Source organism: Triturus cristatus, chromosome 3_1 (genome assembly GCF_964204655.1).
Source record: "Triturus cristatus chromosome 3_1, aTriCri1.1, whole genome shotgun sequence".
Taxonomy (NCBI): domain Eukaryota; kingdom Metazoa; phylum Chordata; class Amphibia; order Caudata; family Salamandridae; genus Triturus; species Triturus cristatus.
Window position 1 is genome coordinate 377,783,214 of NC_140583.1, and position 18,633 is coordinate 377,801,846.

Below are 18,633 nucleotides of genomic sequence, written 5' to 3' on the forward strand. Positions count from 1 at the left end.
AGAGATATTGGGGTGAGTCCTTAGATAACATAGATAGTCTCAGCGTTGCTGGCGGACAGGCCGGTTATCGTAGCACAGTGGGGTACAGTGGCAGTTCCAGGGCTCCTGTCCTGGTTACAACGTCTAAGGAACCTATTAGCTCTGGAGCGTCTGTCTCGGGGTGCAGAGGGAAGGGTGAGAGATTTTGCAACTCCGTGTTGCCTCTTTGTGATTTCATTGTCCAGAGATATGAGGGAAGTCACATGCCCAAAGTACTTGCAGGTCTGACGCATTCCACCGATGGGGCAATCATCCTCCGCCGCTCACCCAGTGGAGTGACGAGGGGGCTTCCTTCCACACATTTTGTGTATGCTTACTATCATCTAGGTAGGCTGCAACCAGTGCGGAAGGCGGGGTTTTGGGAGGGTTATTGGGGGAGGGGTGTCTTTTCTCCCTTGTTCTTGATTGTTTCACTTCTCTCTTTTACATGCTTATTATTTGGAAAATGGAAGACGCTCTTAGTGGCTTGTTCACTCTTCTGGTATGCGGCCGGCCTCTGGGTTACGGTTTAAACGCTGTGCAAATGCTCACAATGCTTGAAAGGCCGGCATCCGGATGTAGCCAGCAAGCTGGCTTTGCCGCATTAGCCTGCCTTCATGTAAAAAAATGTAACCCTAAAATGGAGTCTGCCTTCATTGTGCAAACCTATCTTCACATTGTATTATTGTGCTGTGACCAGAGTTTTTGCCTCAATGTCCATCATTCCTATAAAAATACCGGGCCTTGAGATTCTTATCGCAAACACAATGACATGTCCCCCGTGCATTTAAAAGGACATGGCTGGACACACTCCCCAATACTGTATCAGCTTCAGGCCAGTAGCAGCCTCTTAGCGTGAAGAAACCCATTGCAAACTATGAAACATGCTGCGTACACATCACAGTAAGCCTATGGACATTAGCGGGCCCTTAGCGTGCAGATTCTGATCGCATTTCATTAAACTGGACGCATACACATTACAGTAGGCATATGGACATTAGCGGGCCCTAAGCGTGCAGATTCTGATCGCATGTATTCAGCATCATGACATTAGCTGCCCCTTAGCGTGCAGATTCTTATTGCATTTCATTAAACTGGACGCATACACATTACAGTAGGCATATGGACATTAGCCGGCCCTTAGCGTGCAGATTCTGATCGCATATATTCAGCCTCATGACATTAGCTGCCCCTTAGCGTGCAGATTCTGATCACATTTCATTAAACTGGACTCATACACATTACAGTAGGCATATGGACATTAGCAGGCCCTTAGCGTGCAAATTCTGATCGCATGTATTCAGCCTCATGACCTTAGCGTTCAGATTATGATCGCATTTCATAAAACGGGCCGCATACACATTACAGTATCAGCCTGAGTACATTAGCGGCCCCTTAGCGTGCAGTTTCTTGTCGCTTTGTACAAAAAATACCTCTAACACACAGGAATTGATGTATGCCTGCTTCCTGTCTCCTTGTGTGTGGCATTCACTTTCTCTTTTGAGCACATTGTGGTTTATTTGGCTGAGTGCGGAGGTGTTTTGGGGATTGTGCTGGTGGAGAGTGTATTTTGGAGTGTTGCTGTGTTGCTGTGTCCTGTCTAACGTGTATTTTTGAATTATTTCACATTTTATTTACTTTTTACTGTCTACTGTCCTCAGTCTTGTTATGGGTTATTTTCCTTTATTGTCATTATTGGGTTTTCTTTTTGTAGTCTGGGGTGAGAACTGGGGTGTGTGGAGATGCCGGCGGAGGGAAGGTCAGGGCGGATGTCAGAGGGGGCATTGGTGGGCTTCCTGTGGCTGGTACGGTGCTACCTGCCTCTGATGCTAGAGAGGGGAGGACGTATCCTCCAGGGCTATGGTGTGGCTGTGCGGAAGTTGCGGTGGGAGCGTGTGTGGGTGCAGATGCTTCGCTGCTTCAAGGTCAACAGGACCGTGCGCCAGTGGAAGCACCGCTGGCAGGACATGCTGGCGCGGGAGGCAGACCTGCTCGACTACACCGGAGTCATGCCTGGCATCCAGGGTGGTAAGTACCAATTCCCTTGTTGTCCACAACTAATGTTATGTACATATATGAGTGACGTGTGTGAGAAGAAGATAAGATGTCTTAATGCTGTCCCAAGACCGTGTCAATGTAACAACGTGGTTAATGCAATGGGACTTGCTAAAAATACTTGCGCATGATGGCCTTGACCTTGGATTTGCATGACTCACTCTTCCCACTACAGTGTGTGCAACAGTACGGAAGGTGTTGGGATAGTCAATCAAAATACCCATTATTGATGTGCGCCATGCAGTGCAAGGTGAAGTGACGATTGGCGTTGCAATGACCGCGTAGATTACGTTTGCCCATGGAAATACCACATAGGAATGGAGATCCCCGCTGTTAAACATCCCAAAATACACATACTTAATGTGAGCGTATACTCAGCAGGAAGGGTTGCAGGGGCGTGGCGGTGTTTTCATGTTGAAGTATAGCAAGGGGTGTGTCAGTCGAAGAGCAATGTTCAGAGTTATTGCTTGAAAATGGGGAGCAACGTTGCCTGTCAGAGGTGTACCGGAAGTTTGCCACAGGCCATATCTGCAAGGTAGGAAAAGGAGCAGACTCACAATCTGTTGACTCTGGGGCGGGGGAACACGGCATAGGCCAGCTGGTCAGATCGTCGGGTCCTTTGATGTGACATGGAAAGAGAGTTGTACGTTAAGGTATGTTCGCCCAGTGTTGTGAGCCTGAGTGCACATCTTGAATGTGTCTCTAGCTTTGATGTGGAGACAGTGGAGTGTGCGCAGGTGGTGGGAGGTGTGACAGGGTCCTGACAGTGTGAGGATCAGTCCTGTGTTTGCATTTGAGATGTCCTGCAGCTTGCGGATGTGGTTCATGGTAAAAGCTGTCATGGACTGTGGTGCCATAGTAGAGTGAGCTATTGCACAGGGCATGAGTGAGTGTCTATGTGTGTTTGAGTAGGAGTCATTTGAGTGTGTGACATAGGAGGCAGAGTGTGTGGAAGCACGATGATGAGACCGGATAGATCTTGCAATTATCTTGGACATCGGAGTCCATGATGGATTACATGTTGCGTGCCTTTGCCGCGTTGGGGTGTGGGTTCCCCATGCCGTGTGAGGAGCCTGTGTAATTACATGCGTGGAGGTATTGGCACATGATGGGTACTTATCTTTTGTTGTTGCTCACTTGTATGCAGCTCTTTGACATTCATCCAGCAAGCTCTGCCATGGCTTCGCAATACTTGTGTTTGATGGAGTTGGCTTGGTTGGATGCGTCGAGTAGGAGTTGCCAGTCGTATGCCTATTATACAATGTTGAGTCCATAGCTAACCCCGATTGCGGCGTGCGGAGTCATGTAGATGTGAACAATTGTAGGGCTGAATGAGGATCTCTGGGGGACTCCACGGCTGGTTGTTGTAGGCTCCAAGACAACAGAGGGTGTCTGACCCACACCGTATGTACGTTGAGGAAGGAGCAGATCCAGTTAAGGGCCTTGTCTTTGATACCTTTGTTGTGGAGTCTGCATATTGGTGGGCTTTGTGAGACAGTGCTGAATGCCGCAGCGATCGGTCAAGGATAATGAATACAAAGGTTTTGTTTTGCGCTCCGTGTGGATGAGGTGCCTTGATATTGCGTGAAACAACTCATATGTGCAGCTCGGCCAGCAGTGATGTTTTGGCTGTGCAGCTTCTGCTTCCACATGTTCGTGTGTGGATGCCATTCAAAGTAGGCCCAGTCAAGTGGCCAACATGAAGTCAACACCACAGGGATGTAGCATTGTCTGTCATTGTAACAATTCACATTGTGAATATGCCACATTTGCTGGGGTTTGCTAACAACACCTATTTGCATTTGTCCTCTCACAGATGGACGCCAACCTATCACCCAGGGGGACATTGACCGTTTCCGGGACCCACACGTCACTGGTGAGTAGTGACAAGAAATATTGGCATGTTGCGTGGTCATGAGTGTCTGTACCAAATACAACACATTGTTGATTAGCAGTATGGGTGTGTATCACATGTCAATTGCCTATGATGTGCAGAGGTATTCAGCCTTTCCGAACTGTGTCTAATATGGTAGTTTAAAGGGGTACAATGCATCTCATTCAGAGTTGTGACTTTGTCCATCAACAGTCATTGATACACATGTCAATGTTTGTGCCTATTTCCGAGCAACTAATGCTGCCAACTAGGCATTTACACTGCAGTTGTGTTGTCAATAGGCCACTAGCATTTACTCCCATGTTCATTTGCGGAGCCTAGTCAAGATGGCACACTTACATGCGGTAGACATCGTTCAAGAGGCGTGCAGTGGGTGTAGCATTGTGCACAATGAGGCAGTGCTATTATGTCCATACAAGGTCAGACATCTTGGCACAGTGATACCTAAGGTCTGGTGCATAGCACAGAAGCAGAAGTGGCAGGGTGTAGTTCAGATCCAATTTTGTCAATGGCGTGTTACACAAACACATTCCATAGATGTGTACGTCAATTGAGATTTGATATTTGTGCACTGCAATGGTGTTGACAGGCTATGTTCGTGTGGACATTCCATGCTGGAATCAGGATCATGTGTCACAATTGGTGACATCACTTAACACACATTTCATACCCATGAATTAGCTATGCATCATTTGATGTCACATAGATTTGCAAATCAAGCCTGTGGAAACAATATCTGTGTGTACGCATCAGCCATAACAATTACACAACCCTCATGACCCCAGGGTGCCATTACAATGTGTAATCAATTGTAACAGTTTGCGTAGTTGATGCATGCGTGTTCATCTCTACTATGGAGTGAGATTGGGGGTTACAACACATGCATGACTGGCAGTTGTGGGTCAATGATATATCCCCCTCGCAGTGGATGACTATCACCAATTGCATAGTAATGGTGGAGTGAGTAAGTGCCTAAGTCAGCATTCATACCCCAAACATGTTTCCATGTGTGCGGCATGATGCAGCATGATTACAAGTGCGAGTAGGGCAGTCCCAGGCCTGTTATTTTGCATGTAGTGTGAGACTACAATAGGTAGTTATTCACACCTGCACACATACACCCTTGCCTGTCTTGGCAATGACTTGATGTACTGCACACAGTTCCTGGGAGACACACATGGCTGCACATGTGAATTGTACTTTTGATGCAGCTGTCTGTCACAGGATGGGAGAGGGTTGTGCTGTGCAAGTAGGGGTTATGCCTCCCGAATAAAGTCAATTGTACATGTCACCCACAGTCCGGTTGTCCAATGGTGCCATGTTTATAGCGTGTCCTTAGCTTTCAGTTGTGTCAGTGCATGTACCATGCCATGCACTGTCATGTCAGTCTCAACAGCATGTAGTTATTGAATCATGCGTAGACATTGGGTTTAACAGGTCAGTCCTTGACTTAACATGTTGTTTTTAACTTGTGGTACAGATCTCATGTTGGACGGTTACATAGTGTAGGGGACAGAAAACGGACATAGATTTTTTTTCTCTCAGACAACATGACACCTGAGGAACAGCACCGATTCCAGGTCGCCAAGGACCGGTACCTCCACATGCGTAAGGTACATAAGGGATTTAGATTGATGACAAGGAGGTACCGGGCCGAGAAGAAGGACGTCACTGCTGGAATGCATCATGACTGGCAGCGGCCACAGACCAGCAACCTCAGGTGTCAGTGTGGGCTCCCAAGTTGTCAATCTCCCTGCCGCCACACCCGCACTGGTGCCAGGCCACCATGCGCTGCCACCTGCACCAGCACCAGCACCCGCACCAGCACCCGCACCGGCCCCCATGGATCCTGGACTGTCCCAACTTATGCGGATGGTCCAGGATAACACCAACATCCTCAAGGACATCTGCCGTGAATTCCTGTACCTAAACCGGCAGATACATGAAATCCGGGCCCACCTTGGACTGCTGTGAACACTGCCCCTGTTCTCACCCCCCCACCTCTTCTCCCTTCCCACACTGTCCCTCTTTTAGTATTATGTTGTGTAATGTCATAGATGTGTGTGTTATTTAGCATAGTTTTAGTGTAGGCTTAGTTAGGGTTAGCTTTAGACTTTTTTACTTATTGAATGTTATAGGATTTGGGGATAGGTTTCATTTATCCTTGGGTGGGGGGTTGATGTAGTTATTCATTTTCTGTGTTTGTAAAAAGTTATGAAAGATAGTTTTAGTTAGAATAATTGTAGTTAGTTTAGGGCTAGAGTTAGTGACGTAGATTAGTGAAGGGTTGTTTTAAATATATAATTGTAGAATAAATCTTGTTAATTATAGATTTCTGCTTGCACTTATATCATGGCTGATGCGGGGGAGTTGGGCTTGCCCCATCGTGTGCAACTCATATCATCACTGGAGGAATCATTGTATGTGTAACTATGGTCCTGACATGTCACTCTGCAGGATGGATTGAGGCCAGATACCTTAGATGCGAGCACAATGACCTTGCATGTCTGATAGATTAGCAATTATGGTTTACGGCCTACTCTGGTGACAGTTCATTGTGACCTCCAACATCTCACATGTTCCTGGGCATGGCCAATCGATCTCCATTCCATGCACGCTGTTGGTCATTTGTGGGTCCATTGTTAACATCACATGGCACAACAGTGTTAGTGAGTCACATGAGTTATATGAGACTGAGTCATGAGTTTGGAATAGAGGTCACTCACAGGTGTCTTGAGGTATTAGCACTTTCCGGAATACAGACTAAACTTCGAGTGTCTTGCTTTTGTGACACACTTAATCATTACAGATATGCTTTGGGACCTGATGATGTTTGTTTGCAGATACACAGTTCTGCTGAACACAAGTGGTGACATGCTGCATTGCTCCCTGTACCAACAGTGCCATAGCCACTCATCCCAGCTGTAACTTTCGCATTGTCTCATAGTGATGACACCCTTGTAATCTTGCCACTGATTCAGACTATATGCTAAGTGCAGTTCAACTGACCTCCGTGGGCACATTGGCCAATATGTGTGCACTTCATGGCAGTGCTCAGAAGTTGCTTTGGCATTGTTTGTGCACAGGTAGGGGCTGACTGACGCTATACACTTTGGCTTCAGTAAGTATTGTGGACTCAACATCAGTGTGGCTTACTTTGTAGTTCCATGTATGTATGTTAGACCTGTGCCCTTGGGTCTCCTCAGCAATGTTAATCTGTTGTGAACACCTAGAGATGTGACATGCAATGTGCTACATCACAACAATCTTTGACCAACACGTCCTGTGTTTGGCGATATGCCAGGAAATTATGCTTTGCTATCATTCTTGGTGACACTACTTGTGTCCTGCAACAGAATTGTACATGTTGTCACACATGCATATTGTGAGAAAGTGGCTAGGTATATACTGCTCCCAAATAGGTAAAGTGTGCACAGAGTCCACAGTCACCGGAGTTTTGGCAGAGGTTAAAGTTAGATATAACCTTACTCTATAAAGTGGTAGCTTGGTCAAGCAGTAAGGCAGTATCAGAGGACAGTGTAAAGCATTTGTTGTACACACTCAGTCAGAAAATGGTCTCACACACTCAATAACTGAACTCTAGGCCAATGTTTTTTACATAAAAATATATGTTTGTTTTATTTTAGAACCAACAATAGGTATCAAAATATACTTCCTCAGATTGCGAGGCTTTAGTTACATACTTTGGCAATATGCAATTGACTTTGGTAGGTAATAGCTACAAGTTGTTGCAATAGGCAACACAATTTCAACACAACAATACATTGAGCTCAATGTGAGTTTGAAGTGATTTGCAATAGATTACTTCCAGGATTACTTTTCTAAGTCAAGGACTGGATCCTATATTCAGTCCTGTGCAAGGTCTTGGAAACATGTGAGTATATTCTTTGTCGATGCTGTTGTGATTTTAAGGCAATATTTTGCTACTTCAAAACTTGACACTTAACAGAAATTTAACAGAGAAACTGGCAATGATTTCCTATGGAAGATAATTGTGTTATTGGTAAGTACGGTTGTGAGTGCTTTTTAGGGTCAGTGCTGGGCACCAAGATCCAGCAGTGGGATCTCTTCTAAAAGCAGTTCAGGTTTTCCGTTTTTATTACTTGGTTGATTTTAGGCAAATATTTTAACTTTTAGAATCTCCACACTTAGAAGAAATTTCTGATGAAACCTATCAATGTTACCCTATGGAATAAAATTGGGTTATCGGCTTTTGGGTAAGTACTCGACTGGCAGACTTAAGGTTCTGGCCACAGACTCAGGGTTCCCCCAGGGTCAGGTTTGTACAGTTTTTACACCCTCTGCGGCACTGTGGCGGACAGGGGCAGAGTGAGTTTGGCCCGATTTTATCCTATGGGAGACAGGTGGGCCTTGGTTGGTGGCTTCTGACCAGCAGGCCACACGGCTGTGGGAGCTGTGCTCCTGGTCACTTGCTCTGGGCAAATGGGAAAGTAGGTAGGAGTAGAAGTTACACTGCCAGGACCACTCGGGCGGGTGGGTGCAGGGTGCCCTTGACCCTTTGTGCGCTCAATGGATTGCAATGGGAAAGCTTCAGGACAAACAAAAGCTGCTCGAGGTCGAAGATTCTTCATGTGCCCCACCACTTTGGGAGGTAAATTGGGTAGTTGGAGGGTGGGTATGTACCCAGGAGTCGGGCACAGGGGGCCGCAGGGCGCCGGGTGCTGGGATGACTTTTGGTCTTGGGAAATCTTACCCTCTGTTGATTGTGGTTGGGGGGGTCCCTGGTTCTGAGGCTGCAGGCGTCGTCATGAACGTCGAGGTGAGACCTTGGGGGCCAGATTTGGGGTCACAGTCGCCGGGGGGGGATGTCATCGGGGTCTTTGTCCACTCCGACACAGGCCAGGCTTGTCCAGTGCAGACTGTGCAGGGTTTGGGGTTCCGGGATGATGCCTGGGGTTAGAAACTGGTTCAGTGACTAAATATCGAGGGACATAATATAGAATACCGAAAATATCGACACCAAAATATAGAAGGACAGAATATCGACTCCCTATCTACAAACAGGTAAGTACTAAAATATCGATTCCAAAATATAGAATGTTAAAATATAGTTAGCTAAAATATCGAATTTTTTTAAGTGTATTAAACATAATATAAAAGTAATTAAATATTAAAAACAATTAAATCAAACATACATTATATAATATAAGAAGAGTTTTTGTTGGATAGTGAGAGCGTAAAAATTACTATTCCCACTCCAGTGAGTGCAACAGTAGGGAAAACGTTGGATAACACAGGGGTAAAAATTACTATTCCCACTCCAGAGAGTGCAACAGTAGGGAAAGAGTTGGATAGCGGGAGGGTAAAAATTACTATAACCACTCCAGAGAGTGCAACAGTAGGGAAAGTGTTGGATAACGGAATGGAAAAATTACTATTCCTACTCCAGTGAGTGCAACAGTAGGGAAAACGTTGGATGGCATAGGGGTAAAAATTGCTATTCCCACTCCAAAGAGTGCCACAGTAGGGAAAGCATTGGATAGCGGGAGAGTTAAAATTACTATTCCCACTCCAGAGAGTGCAACAGTAGGGAAATCGTTGGATAGCGGGAAGGGAAAAATAACTATTCCCACTCCAGTGACTTCAACTGTAGGGAAAGCATTGGATAGCGTAGGGGTAAAATTACTTTTCCCACTCCAGAGAGTGCAACAGTACAGAAAGCATTGGATAGCAGGAAGAGAAAAATTACTATTCCCACTCCAATGAGTGCAACAGTAGGGAAAGCGTTGGATAGCGTAGGGGTAAAAATTACTATTCCCACTCCAGTGAGTGCAACAGTAGGGAAAACGTTGGATAGCGTAGGGATAAAAATTACTATTCCCACTCCAAAGAGTGCAACAGTAGGGAAAGCGTTGGATAGCGGGAGGATAAAATTTACTATTCCCACTCCAGAGAGTGCAACAGTAGGGAAAGCGTTGGATAGCGGGAAGGGAAAAATTACTATTCCCACTCCAGTGAGTGCAACAGTAGGGAAAGCGTTGGATAGCGTAGGGGTACAAATTACTGTTCCCACTCCAGTGAATGCAACAGTAGGGAAAACTCTGGATAGTGTAGGGGTAAAAATGACTATTCCCACTCCAAAGAGTGTAACAGTAGGGAAAGCGTTGGATAGCAGGAGGGTAAAAATTACTATTCCCACTCCAGTGAGTGCAACAGTAGGGAAAGAGTTGGATAGCGGGACGGTAAAAAATACTATTCCCACTCCTGAGAGTGCAAAAGTAGGGAAAGTCATGATTTAATTTTAAAATAAGATTACATGAATTATCAATACCAATAAAAAGTTAATTAAAAATAATTACCAATTAATAACAATTAATTACCATTGAAAAAAATTAATTCGCAATTATTAAAAATTAATTACCAATTAATTACCAATTAATAATTAATTATCAATTATCAATACACATAAATAACAAAATAATATTTACTTTATTACAATTAATTTACTTCCCACCCAATTCCCCTATTGACCCACAACCCACTCCCAATAATAAAAAATACAATTAACATTATTATCAATTAATCAATTAATAAAAATTATTTTGCAATTAATAAAAATTAATTAGCGATTCATACAAATAATTTACCCATTAATACAAATTAATAACCAATTAATAATTCATTATCAATTAATTATCAATACACATAAATAAAAAAATAATTATTTACTTTATTACAATTAAATTACTTCCCACCCAATTCCCCTACCACAACCCACTCCTAATAATAAAAAGTACAATTAACATAATTATCAATTAATCAATTAATATAAATTAATTACCAATTAATACAAATTAATTACCAATTCATAATTCATTATCTATCAATTAATTATCAAACCATATAAATATAATTCATATTTAATTAAGCATAATTAAATTACCCTATAAACCCACAACCCGCTACGGAATTAAATTACGCAAAAATTAAATTACATAACATTCATTCGTTTAAATAAATTAAACATACATTACAAAATAATAAATAATTTTAACACATATACTACCATACATAACACTAAATAAAATTCGATATTATAGATATCTATGTTTTTAAATTCGATATCATGGTAATCTATATTTTAAAATTCGATATTATGGAATTCTATATTTTTAAATTCTATATTATGGAAATCGATATTTCGTACCCCAATTTCGATATTCTGACCTATCTATATTTTGATAATTCGATATTCTGTCCACTCTATATTTTGAATTCGATATTCTGGGCAGTCGATATTTCTGAATCGATATTTAGGGTGTTCACCTTAGAAACTTGCTTTGAGCAGAGCTACTGCTCACGGGACTCCCAGATGATCAGAGTCACAAGGTAGCCAGGTCCTCCGGGGTTTGTGAGGTTGCTGGCCACAAGTGGGTCTGGGCTTTGGCAGGAACAGGTTCAAGGGTCGACAGGCCGGTAGGGCTGGGGCCAAAGCAGTTGGTGTCTTCCTCTTCTTAGCAGCTGCACGGCAGTTTCTTTCTTCTTGCTCTTCCTTGCTTTTTCGGAATCTGGAGAAGGAAGGTTCAGGGTGCCTCTGAATACTAGGTTTAGTTGCGTTACAGGTAGGTACAAGGCAGGGCCAATAGGTCCCTGCCCTGGAGTGGATGCACACACTATCCTGCTACTCACCTGTGGGAGTGGGCCAGTAGCCTAGTCCTGATTCTGCAGGGCTTCCCATCTTCAAGATGGAGAGCGCCCGGAGATGGGCTTCACCTCGCCTGCCCCACCTGAGGTTTGGGGTGGGCAGGCTGGCACATACCCTGTCCTTATTTTGTGTTTTCGGCCATTCTTCCCATCAGAGTGGGTGTCAGAACTGGGGGGTTGGGGGCAGTTTTCTGTGTACAGCAAGTGGCCTGGAGAAGCTCACAGAGTCAGCATGCCTTTGAAGCTTCCACCTGGCCATCCTGGGGGAGGAGAACTAGCACCTCGCCCAGCATGTGCATTGTTGCAGGCACAGGAGAGCGGGGGCTCTCCACCCTGGGGTCCAGCAACATGTCTGATGTGTGGCAGCCTAGGCAGCCTCCAAACCAGACGTGGATTGTAAGTTAGTTGTCAGGGGGCATCTCTAAGATGCCCTCAATAGTGCTTTGTACATTGAGTGACACACTGGCATCAGTGCAGGTTTGATGTGCTGAGAAGTTTGATACCAAACTTCTCATTCTTCAGTGTTCCCATTATGGTGCTGTGGAGTTCGTGTTAGAAGAGCTCTCTGCACCATATACTCTTAAATGGCAGCACTGCACTTACAGTGCCCAGGAATGGACCTGAGTACTGTAGGTGCAGAGGGATAATGCTTCTGTGCCCACACCACTGGCATAGGGCACCCAGCTATAGGGGTGGATGATGTATGCCAGGGCAGTGTAGGTTGTGTGCATGCAACACAGAGATGCGTGCCATGTCGATTCTTTGTTTTGCCTTGTACCCAGACACTCTGCCTGCAAGGGCAGTGTGTTTGTGTTAGGGTACAGGGCCTCTAAGGGTGTCACAATAAGTGCTGCAGCCCTTAGAGGCCTTCCCTTTTCACAGGGCCCTGGGTACCTAGGGTACCATTTACCAGGGGCTGACATGTGGCCAGGGTTGCCAATTTTGAATGTTGGTGTTTAGGGAAGGAACATAGGCCCTGGGCACCTGATTGGCAGGAGTCCAGGGCACACTCAGTCAAAGTCCATTCAGCAGTTCAGCAAAAAGTGGGGGAATACCATGCAGGAAATATGGTACTTTCTCACACATATGTCATACATGTCGAGGGCTCAGAGTTGGGATATTGCTAGATTGGGCTATCTGATCAATGTTGTCAGTGCAATGTTGCCCATGTAATCTTGTGTGACCCCCTGTGCCCCTTCTTCACTGTCTGACTCCGGTTGTCTCATCTGTACCATCATCGCAAGTGTAATTTAGTTAGGCCCACTGTGCCCCCTTCTGCCGAGCTTAGTTGTATTGCTCATTTACATTTCTTACCCTGTATTCGGACACGTGTTTTTCAAACCACCTCCGCTCTCGCCACAGTATACCCTGCTGAGCCACACATCAACACGCACATTCGTACCGCCCACATGCCAGGCTGATCCTCCCACCTCCCGTTCCACTGGCGTACATCCACGCCGGGTCCACGCAAAGTGCAGGGACATCCTGGGTCTGCAAACGCAACTACACACGTTGCCACTACGATGCTGGCACACTCAACGCCCTCAACATAGGACGATCACACACCTGCTTCCTGCCTGGAACAGAACGCACACAAGGACACCTCTCCAGCCGGAACTGCATTGTCACCAGCATCTAATCTGCAAATCCACCCACTGTGTTGGAAGCCAACTACCTCAGATGCATTGTTCCCAACACCCGCCACAGACGCCAACACACAAGTGAACTCTGGGACCTACTCAACTCAACCTCCCCAGACATGGTCTCCATGACAGTGACCTAATTGTACCCCTCCTCGGAACACTACCTCGCCATAGCCATCCTGTGCAGCTACAAGATCAACCACAGGGACCGCACCAACGGAGTAGGACTAGGAATTGCCATCGTCAACAGGAACACTCTCAGAGTCTCAACCAACAACGACAACATCCACATCAACGCTGAACACCTGCACTTCCAGATCCACACCAATTCCAACACCACCCTCAGAATAACCCACGTCTACATAGCCTCCAGACCCCTAACACAGTTCTACAACTCCATCACCAACTTTGTCAGTACACACGCCCTCACATCCACAGACTACATCCTTCATGTTGAGATGAACTTCCACCTCGTGTACATTAACGGCACCGTATCCACCACCCTGATCGACACCCTGGCCAACCTCGGCATCCTACAACTTGTCACAACACCCACCCACCACAACAGCCACATGCTTGACCACATATTATCCACAATCTCCCACGTCTACTCCAACCACACAACCAACCTCCACTGGAACAACCATCGATGCATCAACTTCGCATTCCATGAAGACACCTCGCGCCACCACACCCAACAGATCCACTGGCGCTGCTGGAGCAAAGTCACAGAAGCACAGCTAACCAGCAGCCTTGCCTGGAGCACAACCACTGACACAGACTCCACCGCCCAGAACCTCAGACAAGGGATCGGTAACTGCGCCAACACAGATTAAGACACACTCCAACAGACCCACCACCAGCAAGTAAGCCAGCTGGTTCAATGCAGAACACCAGGCCTCAATGCCGACCTGCCATGAGCTAGTGAAGAAATTGCACCGTGAATAGACACTGGACAGTTACGCAACCCACAAATACGCCACACGCAGACACCATCACCTCATCAGATACCCAATCGGGCCTCCTTCAAAGACCGCATTGCCAACAACGCACACACCAGCTAAGTGCTCTTCAACCTCGTGAAAGAACTCTCCAACCCCAGCTCCAACACCAACACCATCCCACCTTTTCAAGACCTGTGCAACTCCTTTGATACTTTCATCCATCGCAAGGGTGCAGACATCCATGACAGCTACAACCCCACAACTGCCACGAATAGCACTGAGACCTCCATCCCCATGGATCCCATACACACCAACCCCGTGCTCTCCTGGACCAACGTAAACGACACAAACACAATGCACATCTGGTACAACATCCACTCCGGATCAACGTCAGACACATGCCCACACCACATCTGCTCCAAAGCCAGCCCCACCTTTGCCCACCATTTCCAGATGGGCATCAACATCTCCCTCGTAAATTCAACCTTCACGTAGAGCTGGAAGCATGCCGATATCAACCCCTTACTTCACAAACAAATGACTGACCCCAAGGACTGCCTGAACTTACGTCCCATCTCCCTGCTACCATTCCTGTGAGGTGTCATTGCGAAGACCATCAACAGACAACTGACCCACTAACTCTATGGGAACAGCATCCTGGATCCCATTCACGCTTCAGCGGCAACTCCTGCAGCAAACTGGACACATCTCCGCCACCAATGACATAATGCCACGGATGGACAACAGTGAAACAGCCGCACTCAATTGTCCAGGACCTGTGATTTGCCTTCAACACTGTCTTGCACCGCACACTATGCACACGCATACATGACACCGAGATCCGAGACAAGGCTTGTGACTGGACAAACTCCTTCCTCTACAGTAAAACCCAGTCTGCCCACCTCCACCCTTCCTGCTCAGAGTCCACAGTAATCTTCAGCGGATTACCCCAGGGCTCATCCCTCACACAACATTGTTCTACATGTACATGTCACCACTCGCACACATTACCCGACTGCACAATCTCAACATCATCTCCTACGAGAATGACAGCCAGCTGATCTTCTCCCTCACCATGGCCACCCTCACTTACACAACCATACACCATGCAGGACTGTAAGACGTTGCTGAGTGGAGGAAGAACTGCCAACAGGAGATAAACCTCAGACAGGACAGAAATGCTCATCCTCGAATCCACCCCCTCCTCATGAGACACCTCCTGGTGTGTGGCCACCCTGGGAACAGATCCAACACCAACCAACCACGCACAAAACATGGGGTTCAACATCAACTCCACTCTCTCCATGCCAAAGCAGGTAAACGCGTCTCGTCCTCCAGCTTCATCACCCTCCAGATGCTTGTCAAGTTCTACAGGTGGCTTCCCCCCGAAACATGGAGAACAGTCACACAGGCACTCAGCAGCAGCAATTTGGAATACGGTAACACCCTCTATGCAGGAGCCTCGACCAAACTCTAAAAACAACTTAAATGCATTAAAAACGCATCTGCACGCCTGGTCCTCAACATCCCTCGCTGACAGCACATCACACCCCACCTGGGAGACCTGCACTGACTCACTGCCAACAAGTATATCACCTCCATGCACCAGAACCACGCACACAAACCACTCCACAACACCAGATATGCAAACCTCAACAGACGACTCAGCTTCTGCACCCAAATCCAGCAGGTCCGCTACGCTGACATTGCAGTCGCCACAGTGCCCTGCATCTGGAAAGCTAACACCTGCAGAAGATCATTATGCCACCTCAACGCAAAGAACTGGAACACTCTCCCCACCCTCCTGTGGCCGGCACAGCACATGCTAACATTAATTTGACTCCTCAAGAACGGTATTTCCAAGCAGTGGCAGACTCCCAGCCCCCCCGCTCCTTGAGACACTCACGGGTTAGTGGTGCACTTTAAAGATGTTGTCATAGGAAAATTATCTAGATTGCTTTCGCACATACAAGGCCATCTCACTGCCTATCCGTGTCAGGTGACACATGTACATTGATTGAATTAGCCTTGCTGGACCTTCTTGTGAATTCACAGCCCCTTACTTATTGCCTTAGTTAAATACTTGATTGTTCATGGAAACACACACCTGTGTGATTTAAGGGAATTTATTTGCAAGACCAGGTTTTGCATGTACCAGACGTGGCCTATAGGACAAGGGATTGGCAGGATGCCTGTTGGAGTAGCAGTCCATTGTAAGTGACAGAGCCAGGGGAAGAGGCAGATTTTGCAGTGCCATTGTCAATGAACAAGAGGAGATTTGCTGTAGGTCAATGTGTGGGTCCAAGCTGTGTGTTGTTGGATGTTGGCAGACAGTGGGAGAGGAAGGGCAGTGAAATGATGGTATGTACAAACCGACAGGCCTTTGTACATCACTGCTAGCTGAACTTGCGCATTACCATGGTGGCAGTTTCATCCTCAGATTTGTCCGATGATGTGTCATGTGTCTCACATGTGGGTGGTGGTATGGTGGGAGCAGCACTGTGAGGCACAGACACATCAGGGTGCGGAGCTGAGGGTGTGGATGCGCAAGCAGCAGATGTTGTTGCAAGACCGTGGGGAGGTAAAGATGTCATATGGAGAAGCATGGCCTGCCATGTCCGTTCCAGATTACGCTGGTGTTGATCCGTGGCAGCCATCTGTTGGAGCTCCCTCCGCTCCCTGGCCTCCATTATCCCTGACAGTCAGGATAATGCAGCACAGACACTGCTGGAGCTATCCTGCCAGGACAGTGTGTCTGCTCTCCGGATCAGGACCTCAGCAATGTCATCCAGGGTGTATTGGATGTTATTGAGGGGTGTGTGGATGTCTGACATACTCGCAATGTTGTTGTCGAGGCGATTCAGACACCCACTGAGCTCCTCCAATTTGACTGCCAGGCTCTCCAAGCCCACCGGCACAAAGTCCTGTGTCTCCCGTTGGACCTCAAGCACCATGGTGTGAAAGGCCGTATATTGGTTGGGTGGATCCTGGGAGGTAGCTGTGGTGGGAGGTGCTTGCTGCTGGGTGGTTTGTGTAGGGGGTGGGCTGGGCACAATGCTGCTGGGTAGCCCGGCTACTGGATTTGGTGTGTTGAAGGAATCGAGGAGACGCTGAAACTCGTCCACATTGATGGTGGGTGTTTCCGACGAGTCATCGTGGCGCAGTGGGTCGTCCGGCTATCCAGGAGGTGGTGTCACTCCCTCTGAAATGTTCATGGGAGATACAGTTTAACAGTGGTATCCATGTATGGGCATGCATTATTTGACTTAACAATCAGACTGAGGGAGACTGTACATTATAGATATTTTGTACAATATGCATGCTAGTTTCTGAATGGTGATTATTTCAGAGACATCACAGATGTGAGGGTGTACTTGAACGTTGTAATTTCACAAGTTGCCTAGGTGAAAAATGTGTCTTGATAGTGTCTACACACAAATGCTACCTGTTGTGTCCTGGCTTGTGTTATGTGACTAATGCAGTCCGCAACACCTATTAGGCAATGTTGACGTATTCAGATTAGTATGTGTGTACACTGCATTGTGTGATGGTGGCACCTGCTGCCTTTGTTTAGCTGCCCCTTGTCCCTTTCATGAAATGGGCCTTTGACTTCTGTGTATGTACAATGCCGACATGTGGAAATCTGTGTGGATTGTGTGTCCTTGTCAGAGTTGTGACACTTGTGCATAGTAGGTCATCAAGTGTCTTGTTCACATCAAGGGTTGTGTGTACATACGTTTGTGACAGGGTGTGACATGCTCCCTTGAGGATGAGTTCCACACTCCGCAAAATCTGTGAGGTGTCCTGCACCATGTGAATCTCTTTGTCCTGCAAGCATGCTATCCATCATTCCCTATCACATGCATTATCAGTGTGGCTCAAGGAGTTGCATCTTTGCAGGGGCTTGCACATGTGCATGTGTTTAGTATGCTATTAGTAATGTGTGATGAGTGCCCACTTTTGGCACAATGGCAATGGGAGCCTACTTGGGGGCATGTTATCATGGACGGCCATGCTGTTATCGGCGCTTTAGCAGCAGGAAACTTCCGCTACAAGCGGAAAAGATGGTCTTGGAAATATGCTGCATAGAATTCCAGGAGAAGCACATGTTCTGGTGTGAACATGGGCTTTGATTGGAATTCTCTGCAGCATGTTATCAGACACATTATCATTGCTTTGGTGGCAGTTTCATGCCGTTGAAGTGGGGATAATTTTAAGAACGTTCTTGATTATATACACCGTGTTTTTTCTACAAAGCTGCACTGAGTAGGACACATGTGCCTCTAAGTCGCTTTGGCTCCTTGTGATTTGTGTTGTGTGCATTATGTCTGTCATGTTTAATCTTGCATGGTTTGCTTCCTGCACTTCTTTTGGATTACCCTTTCAGAGTATG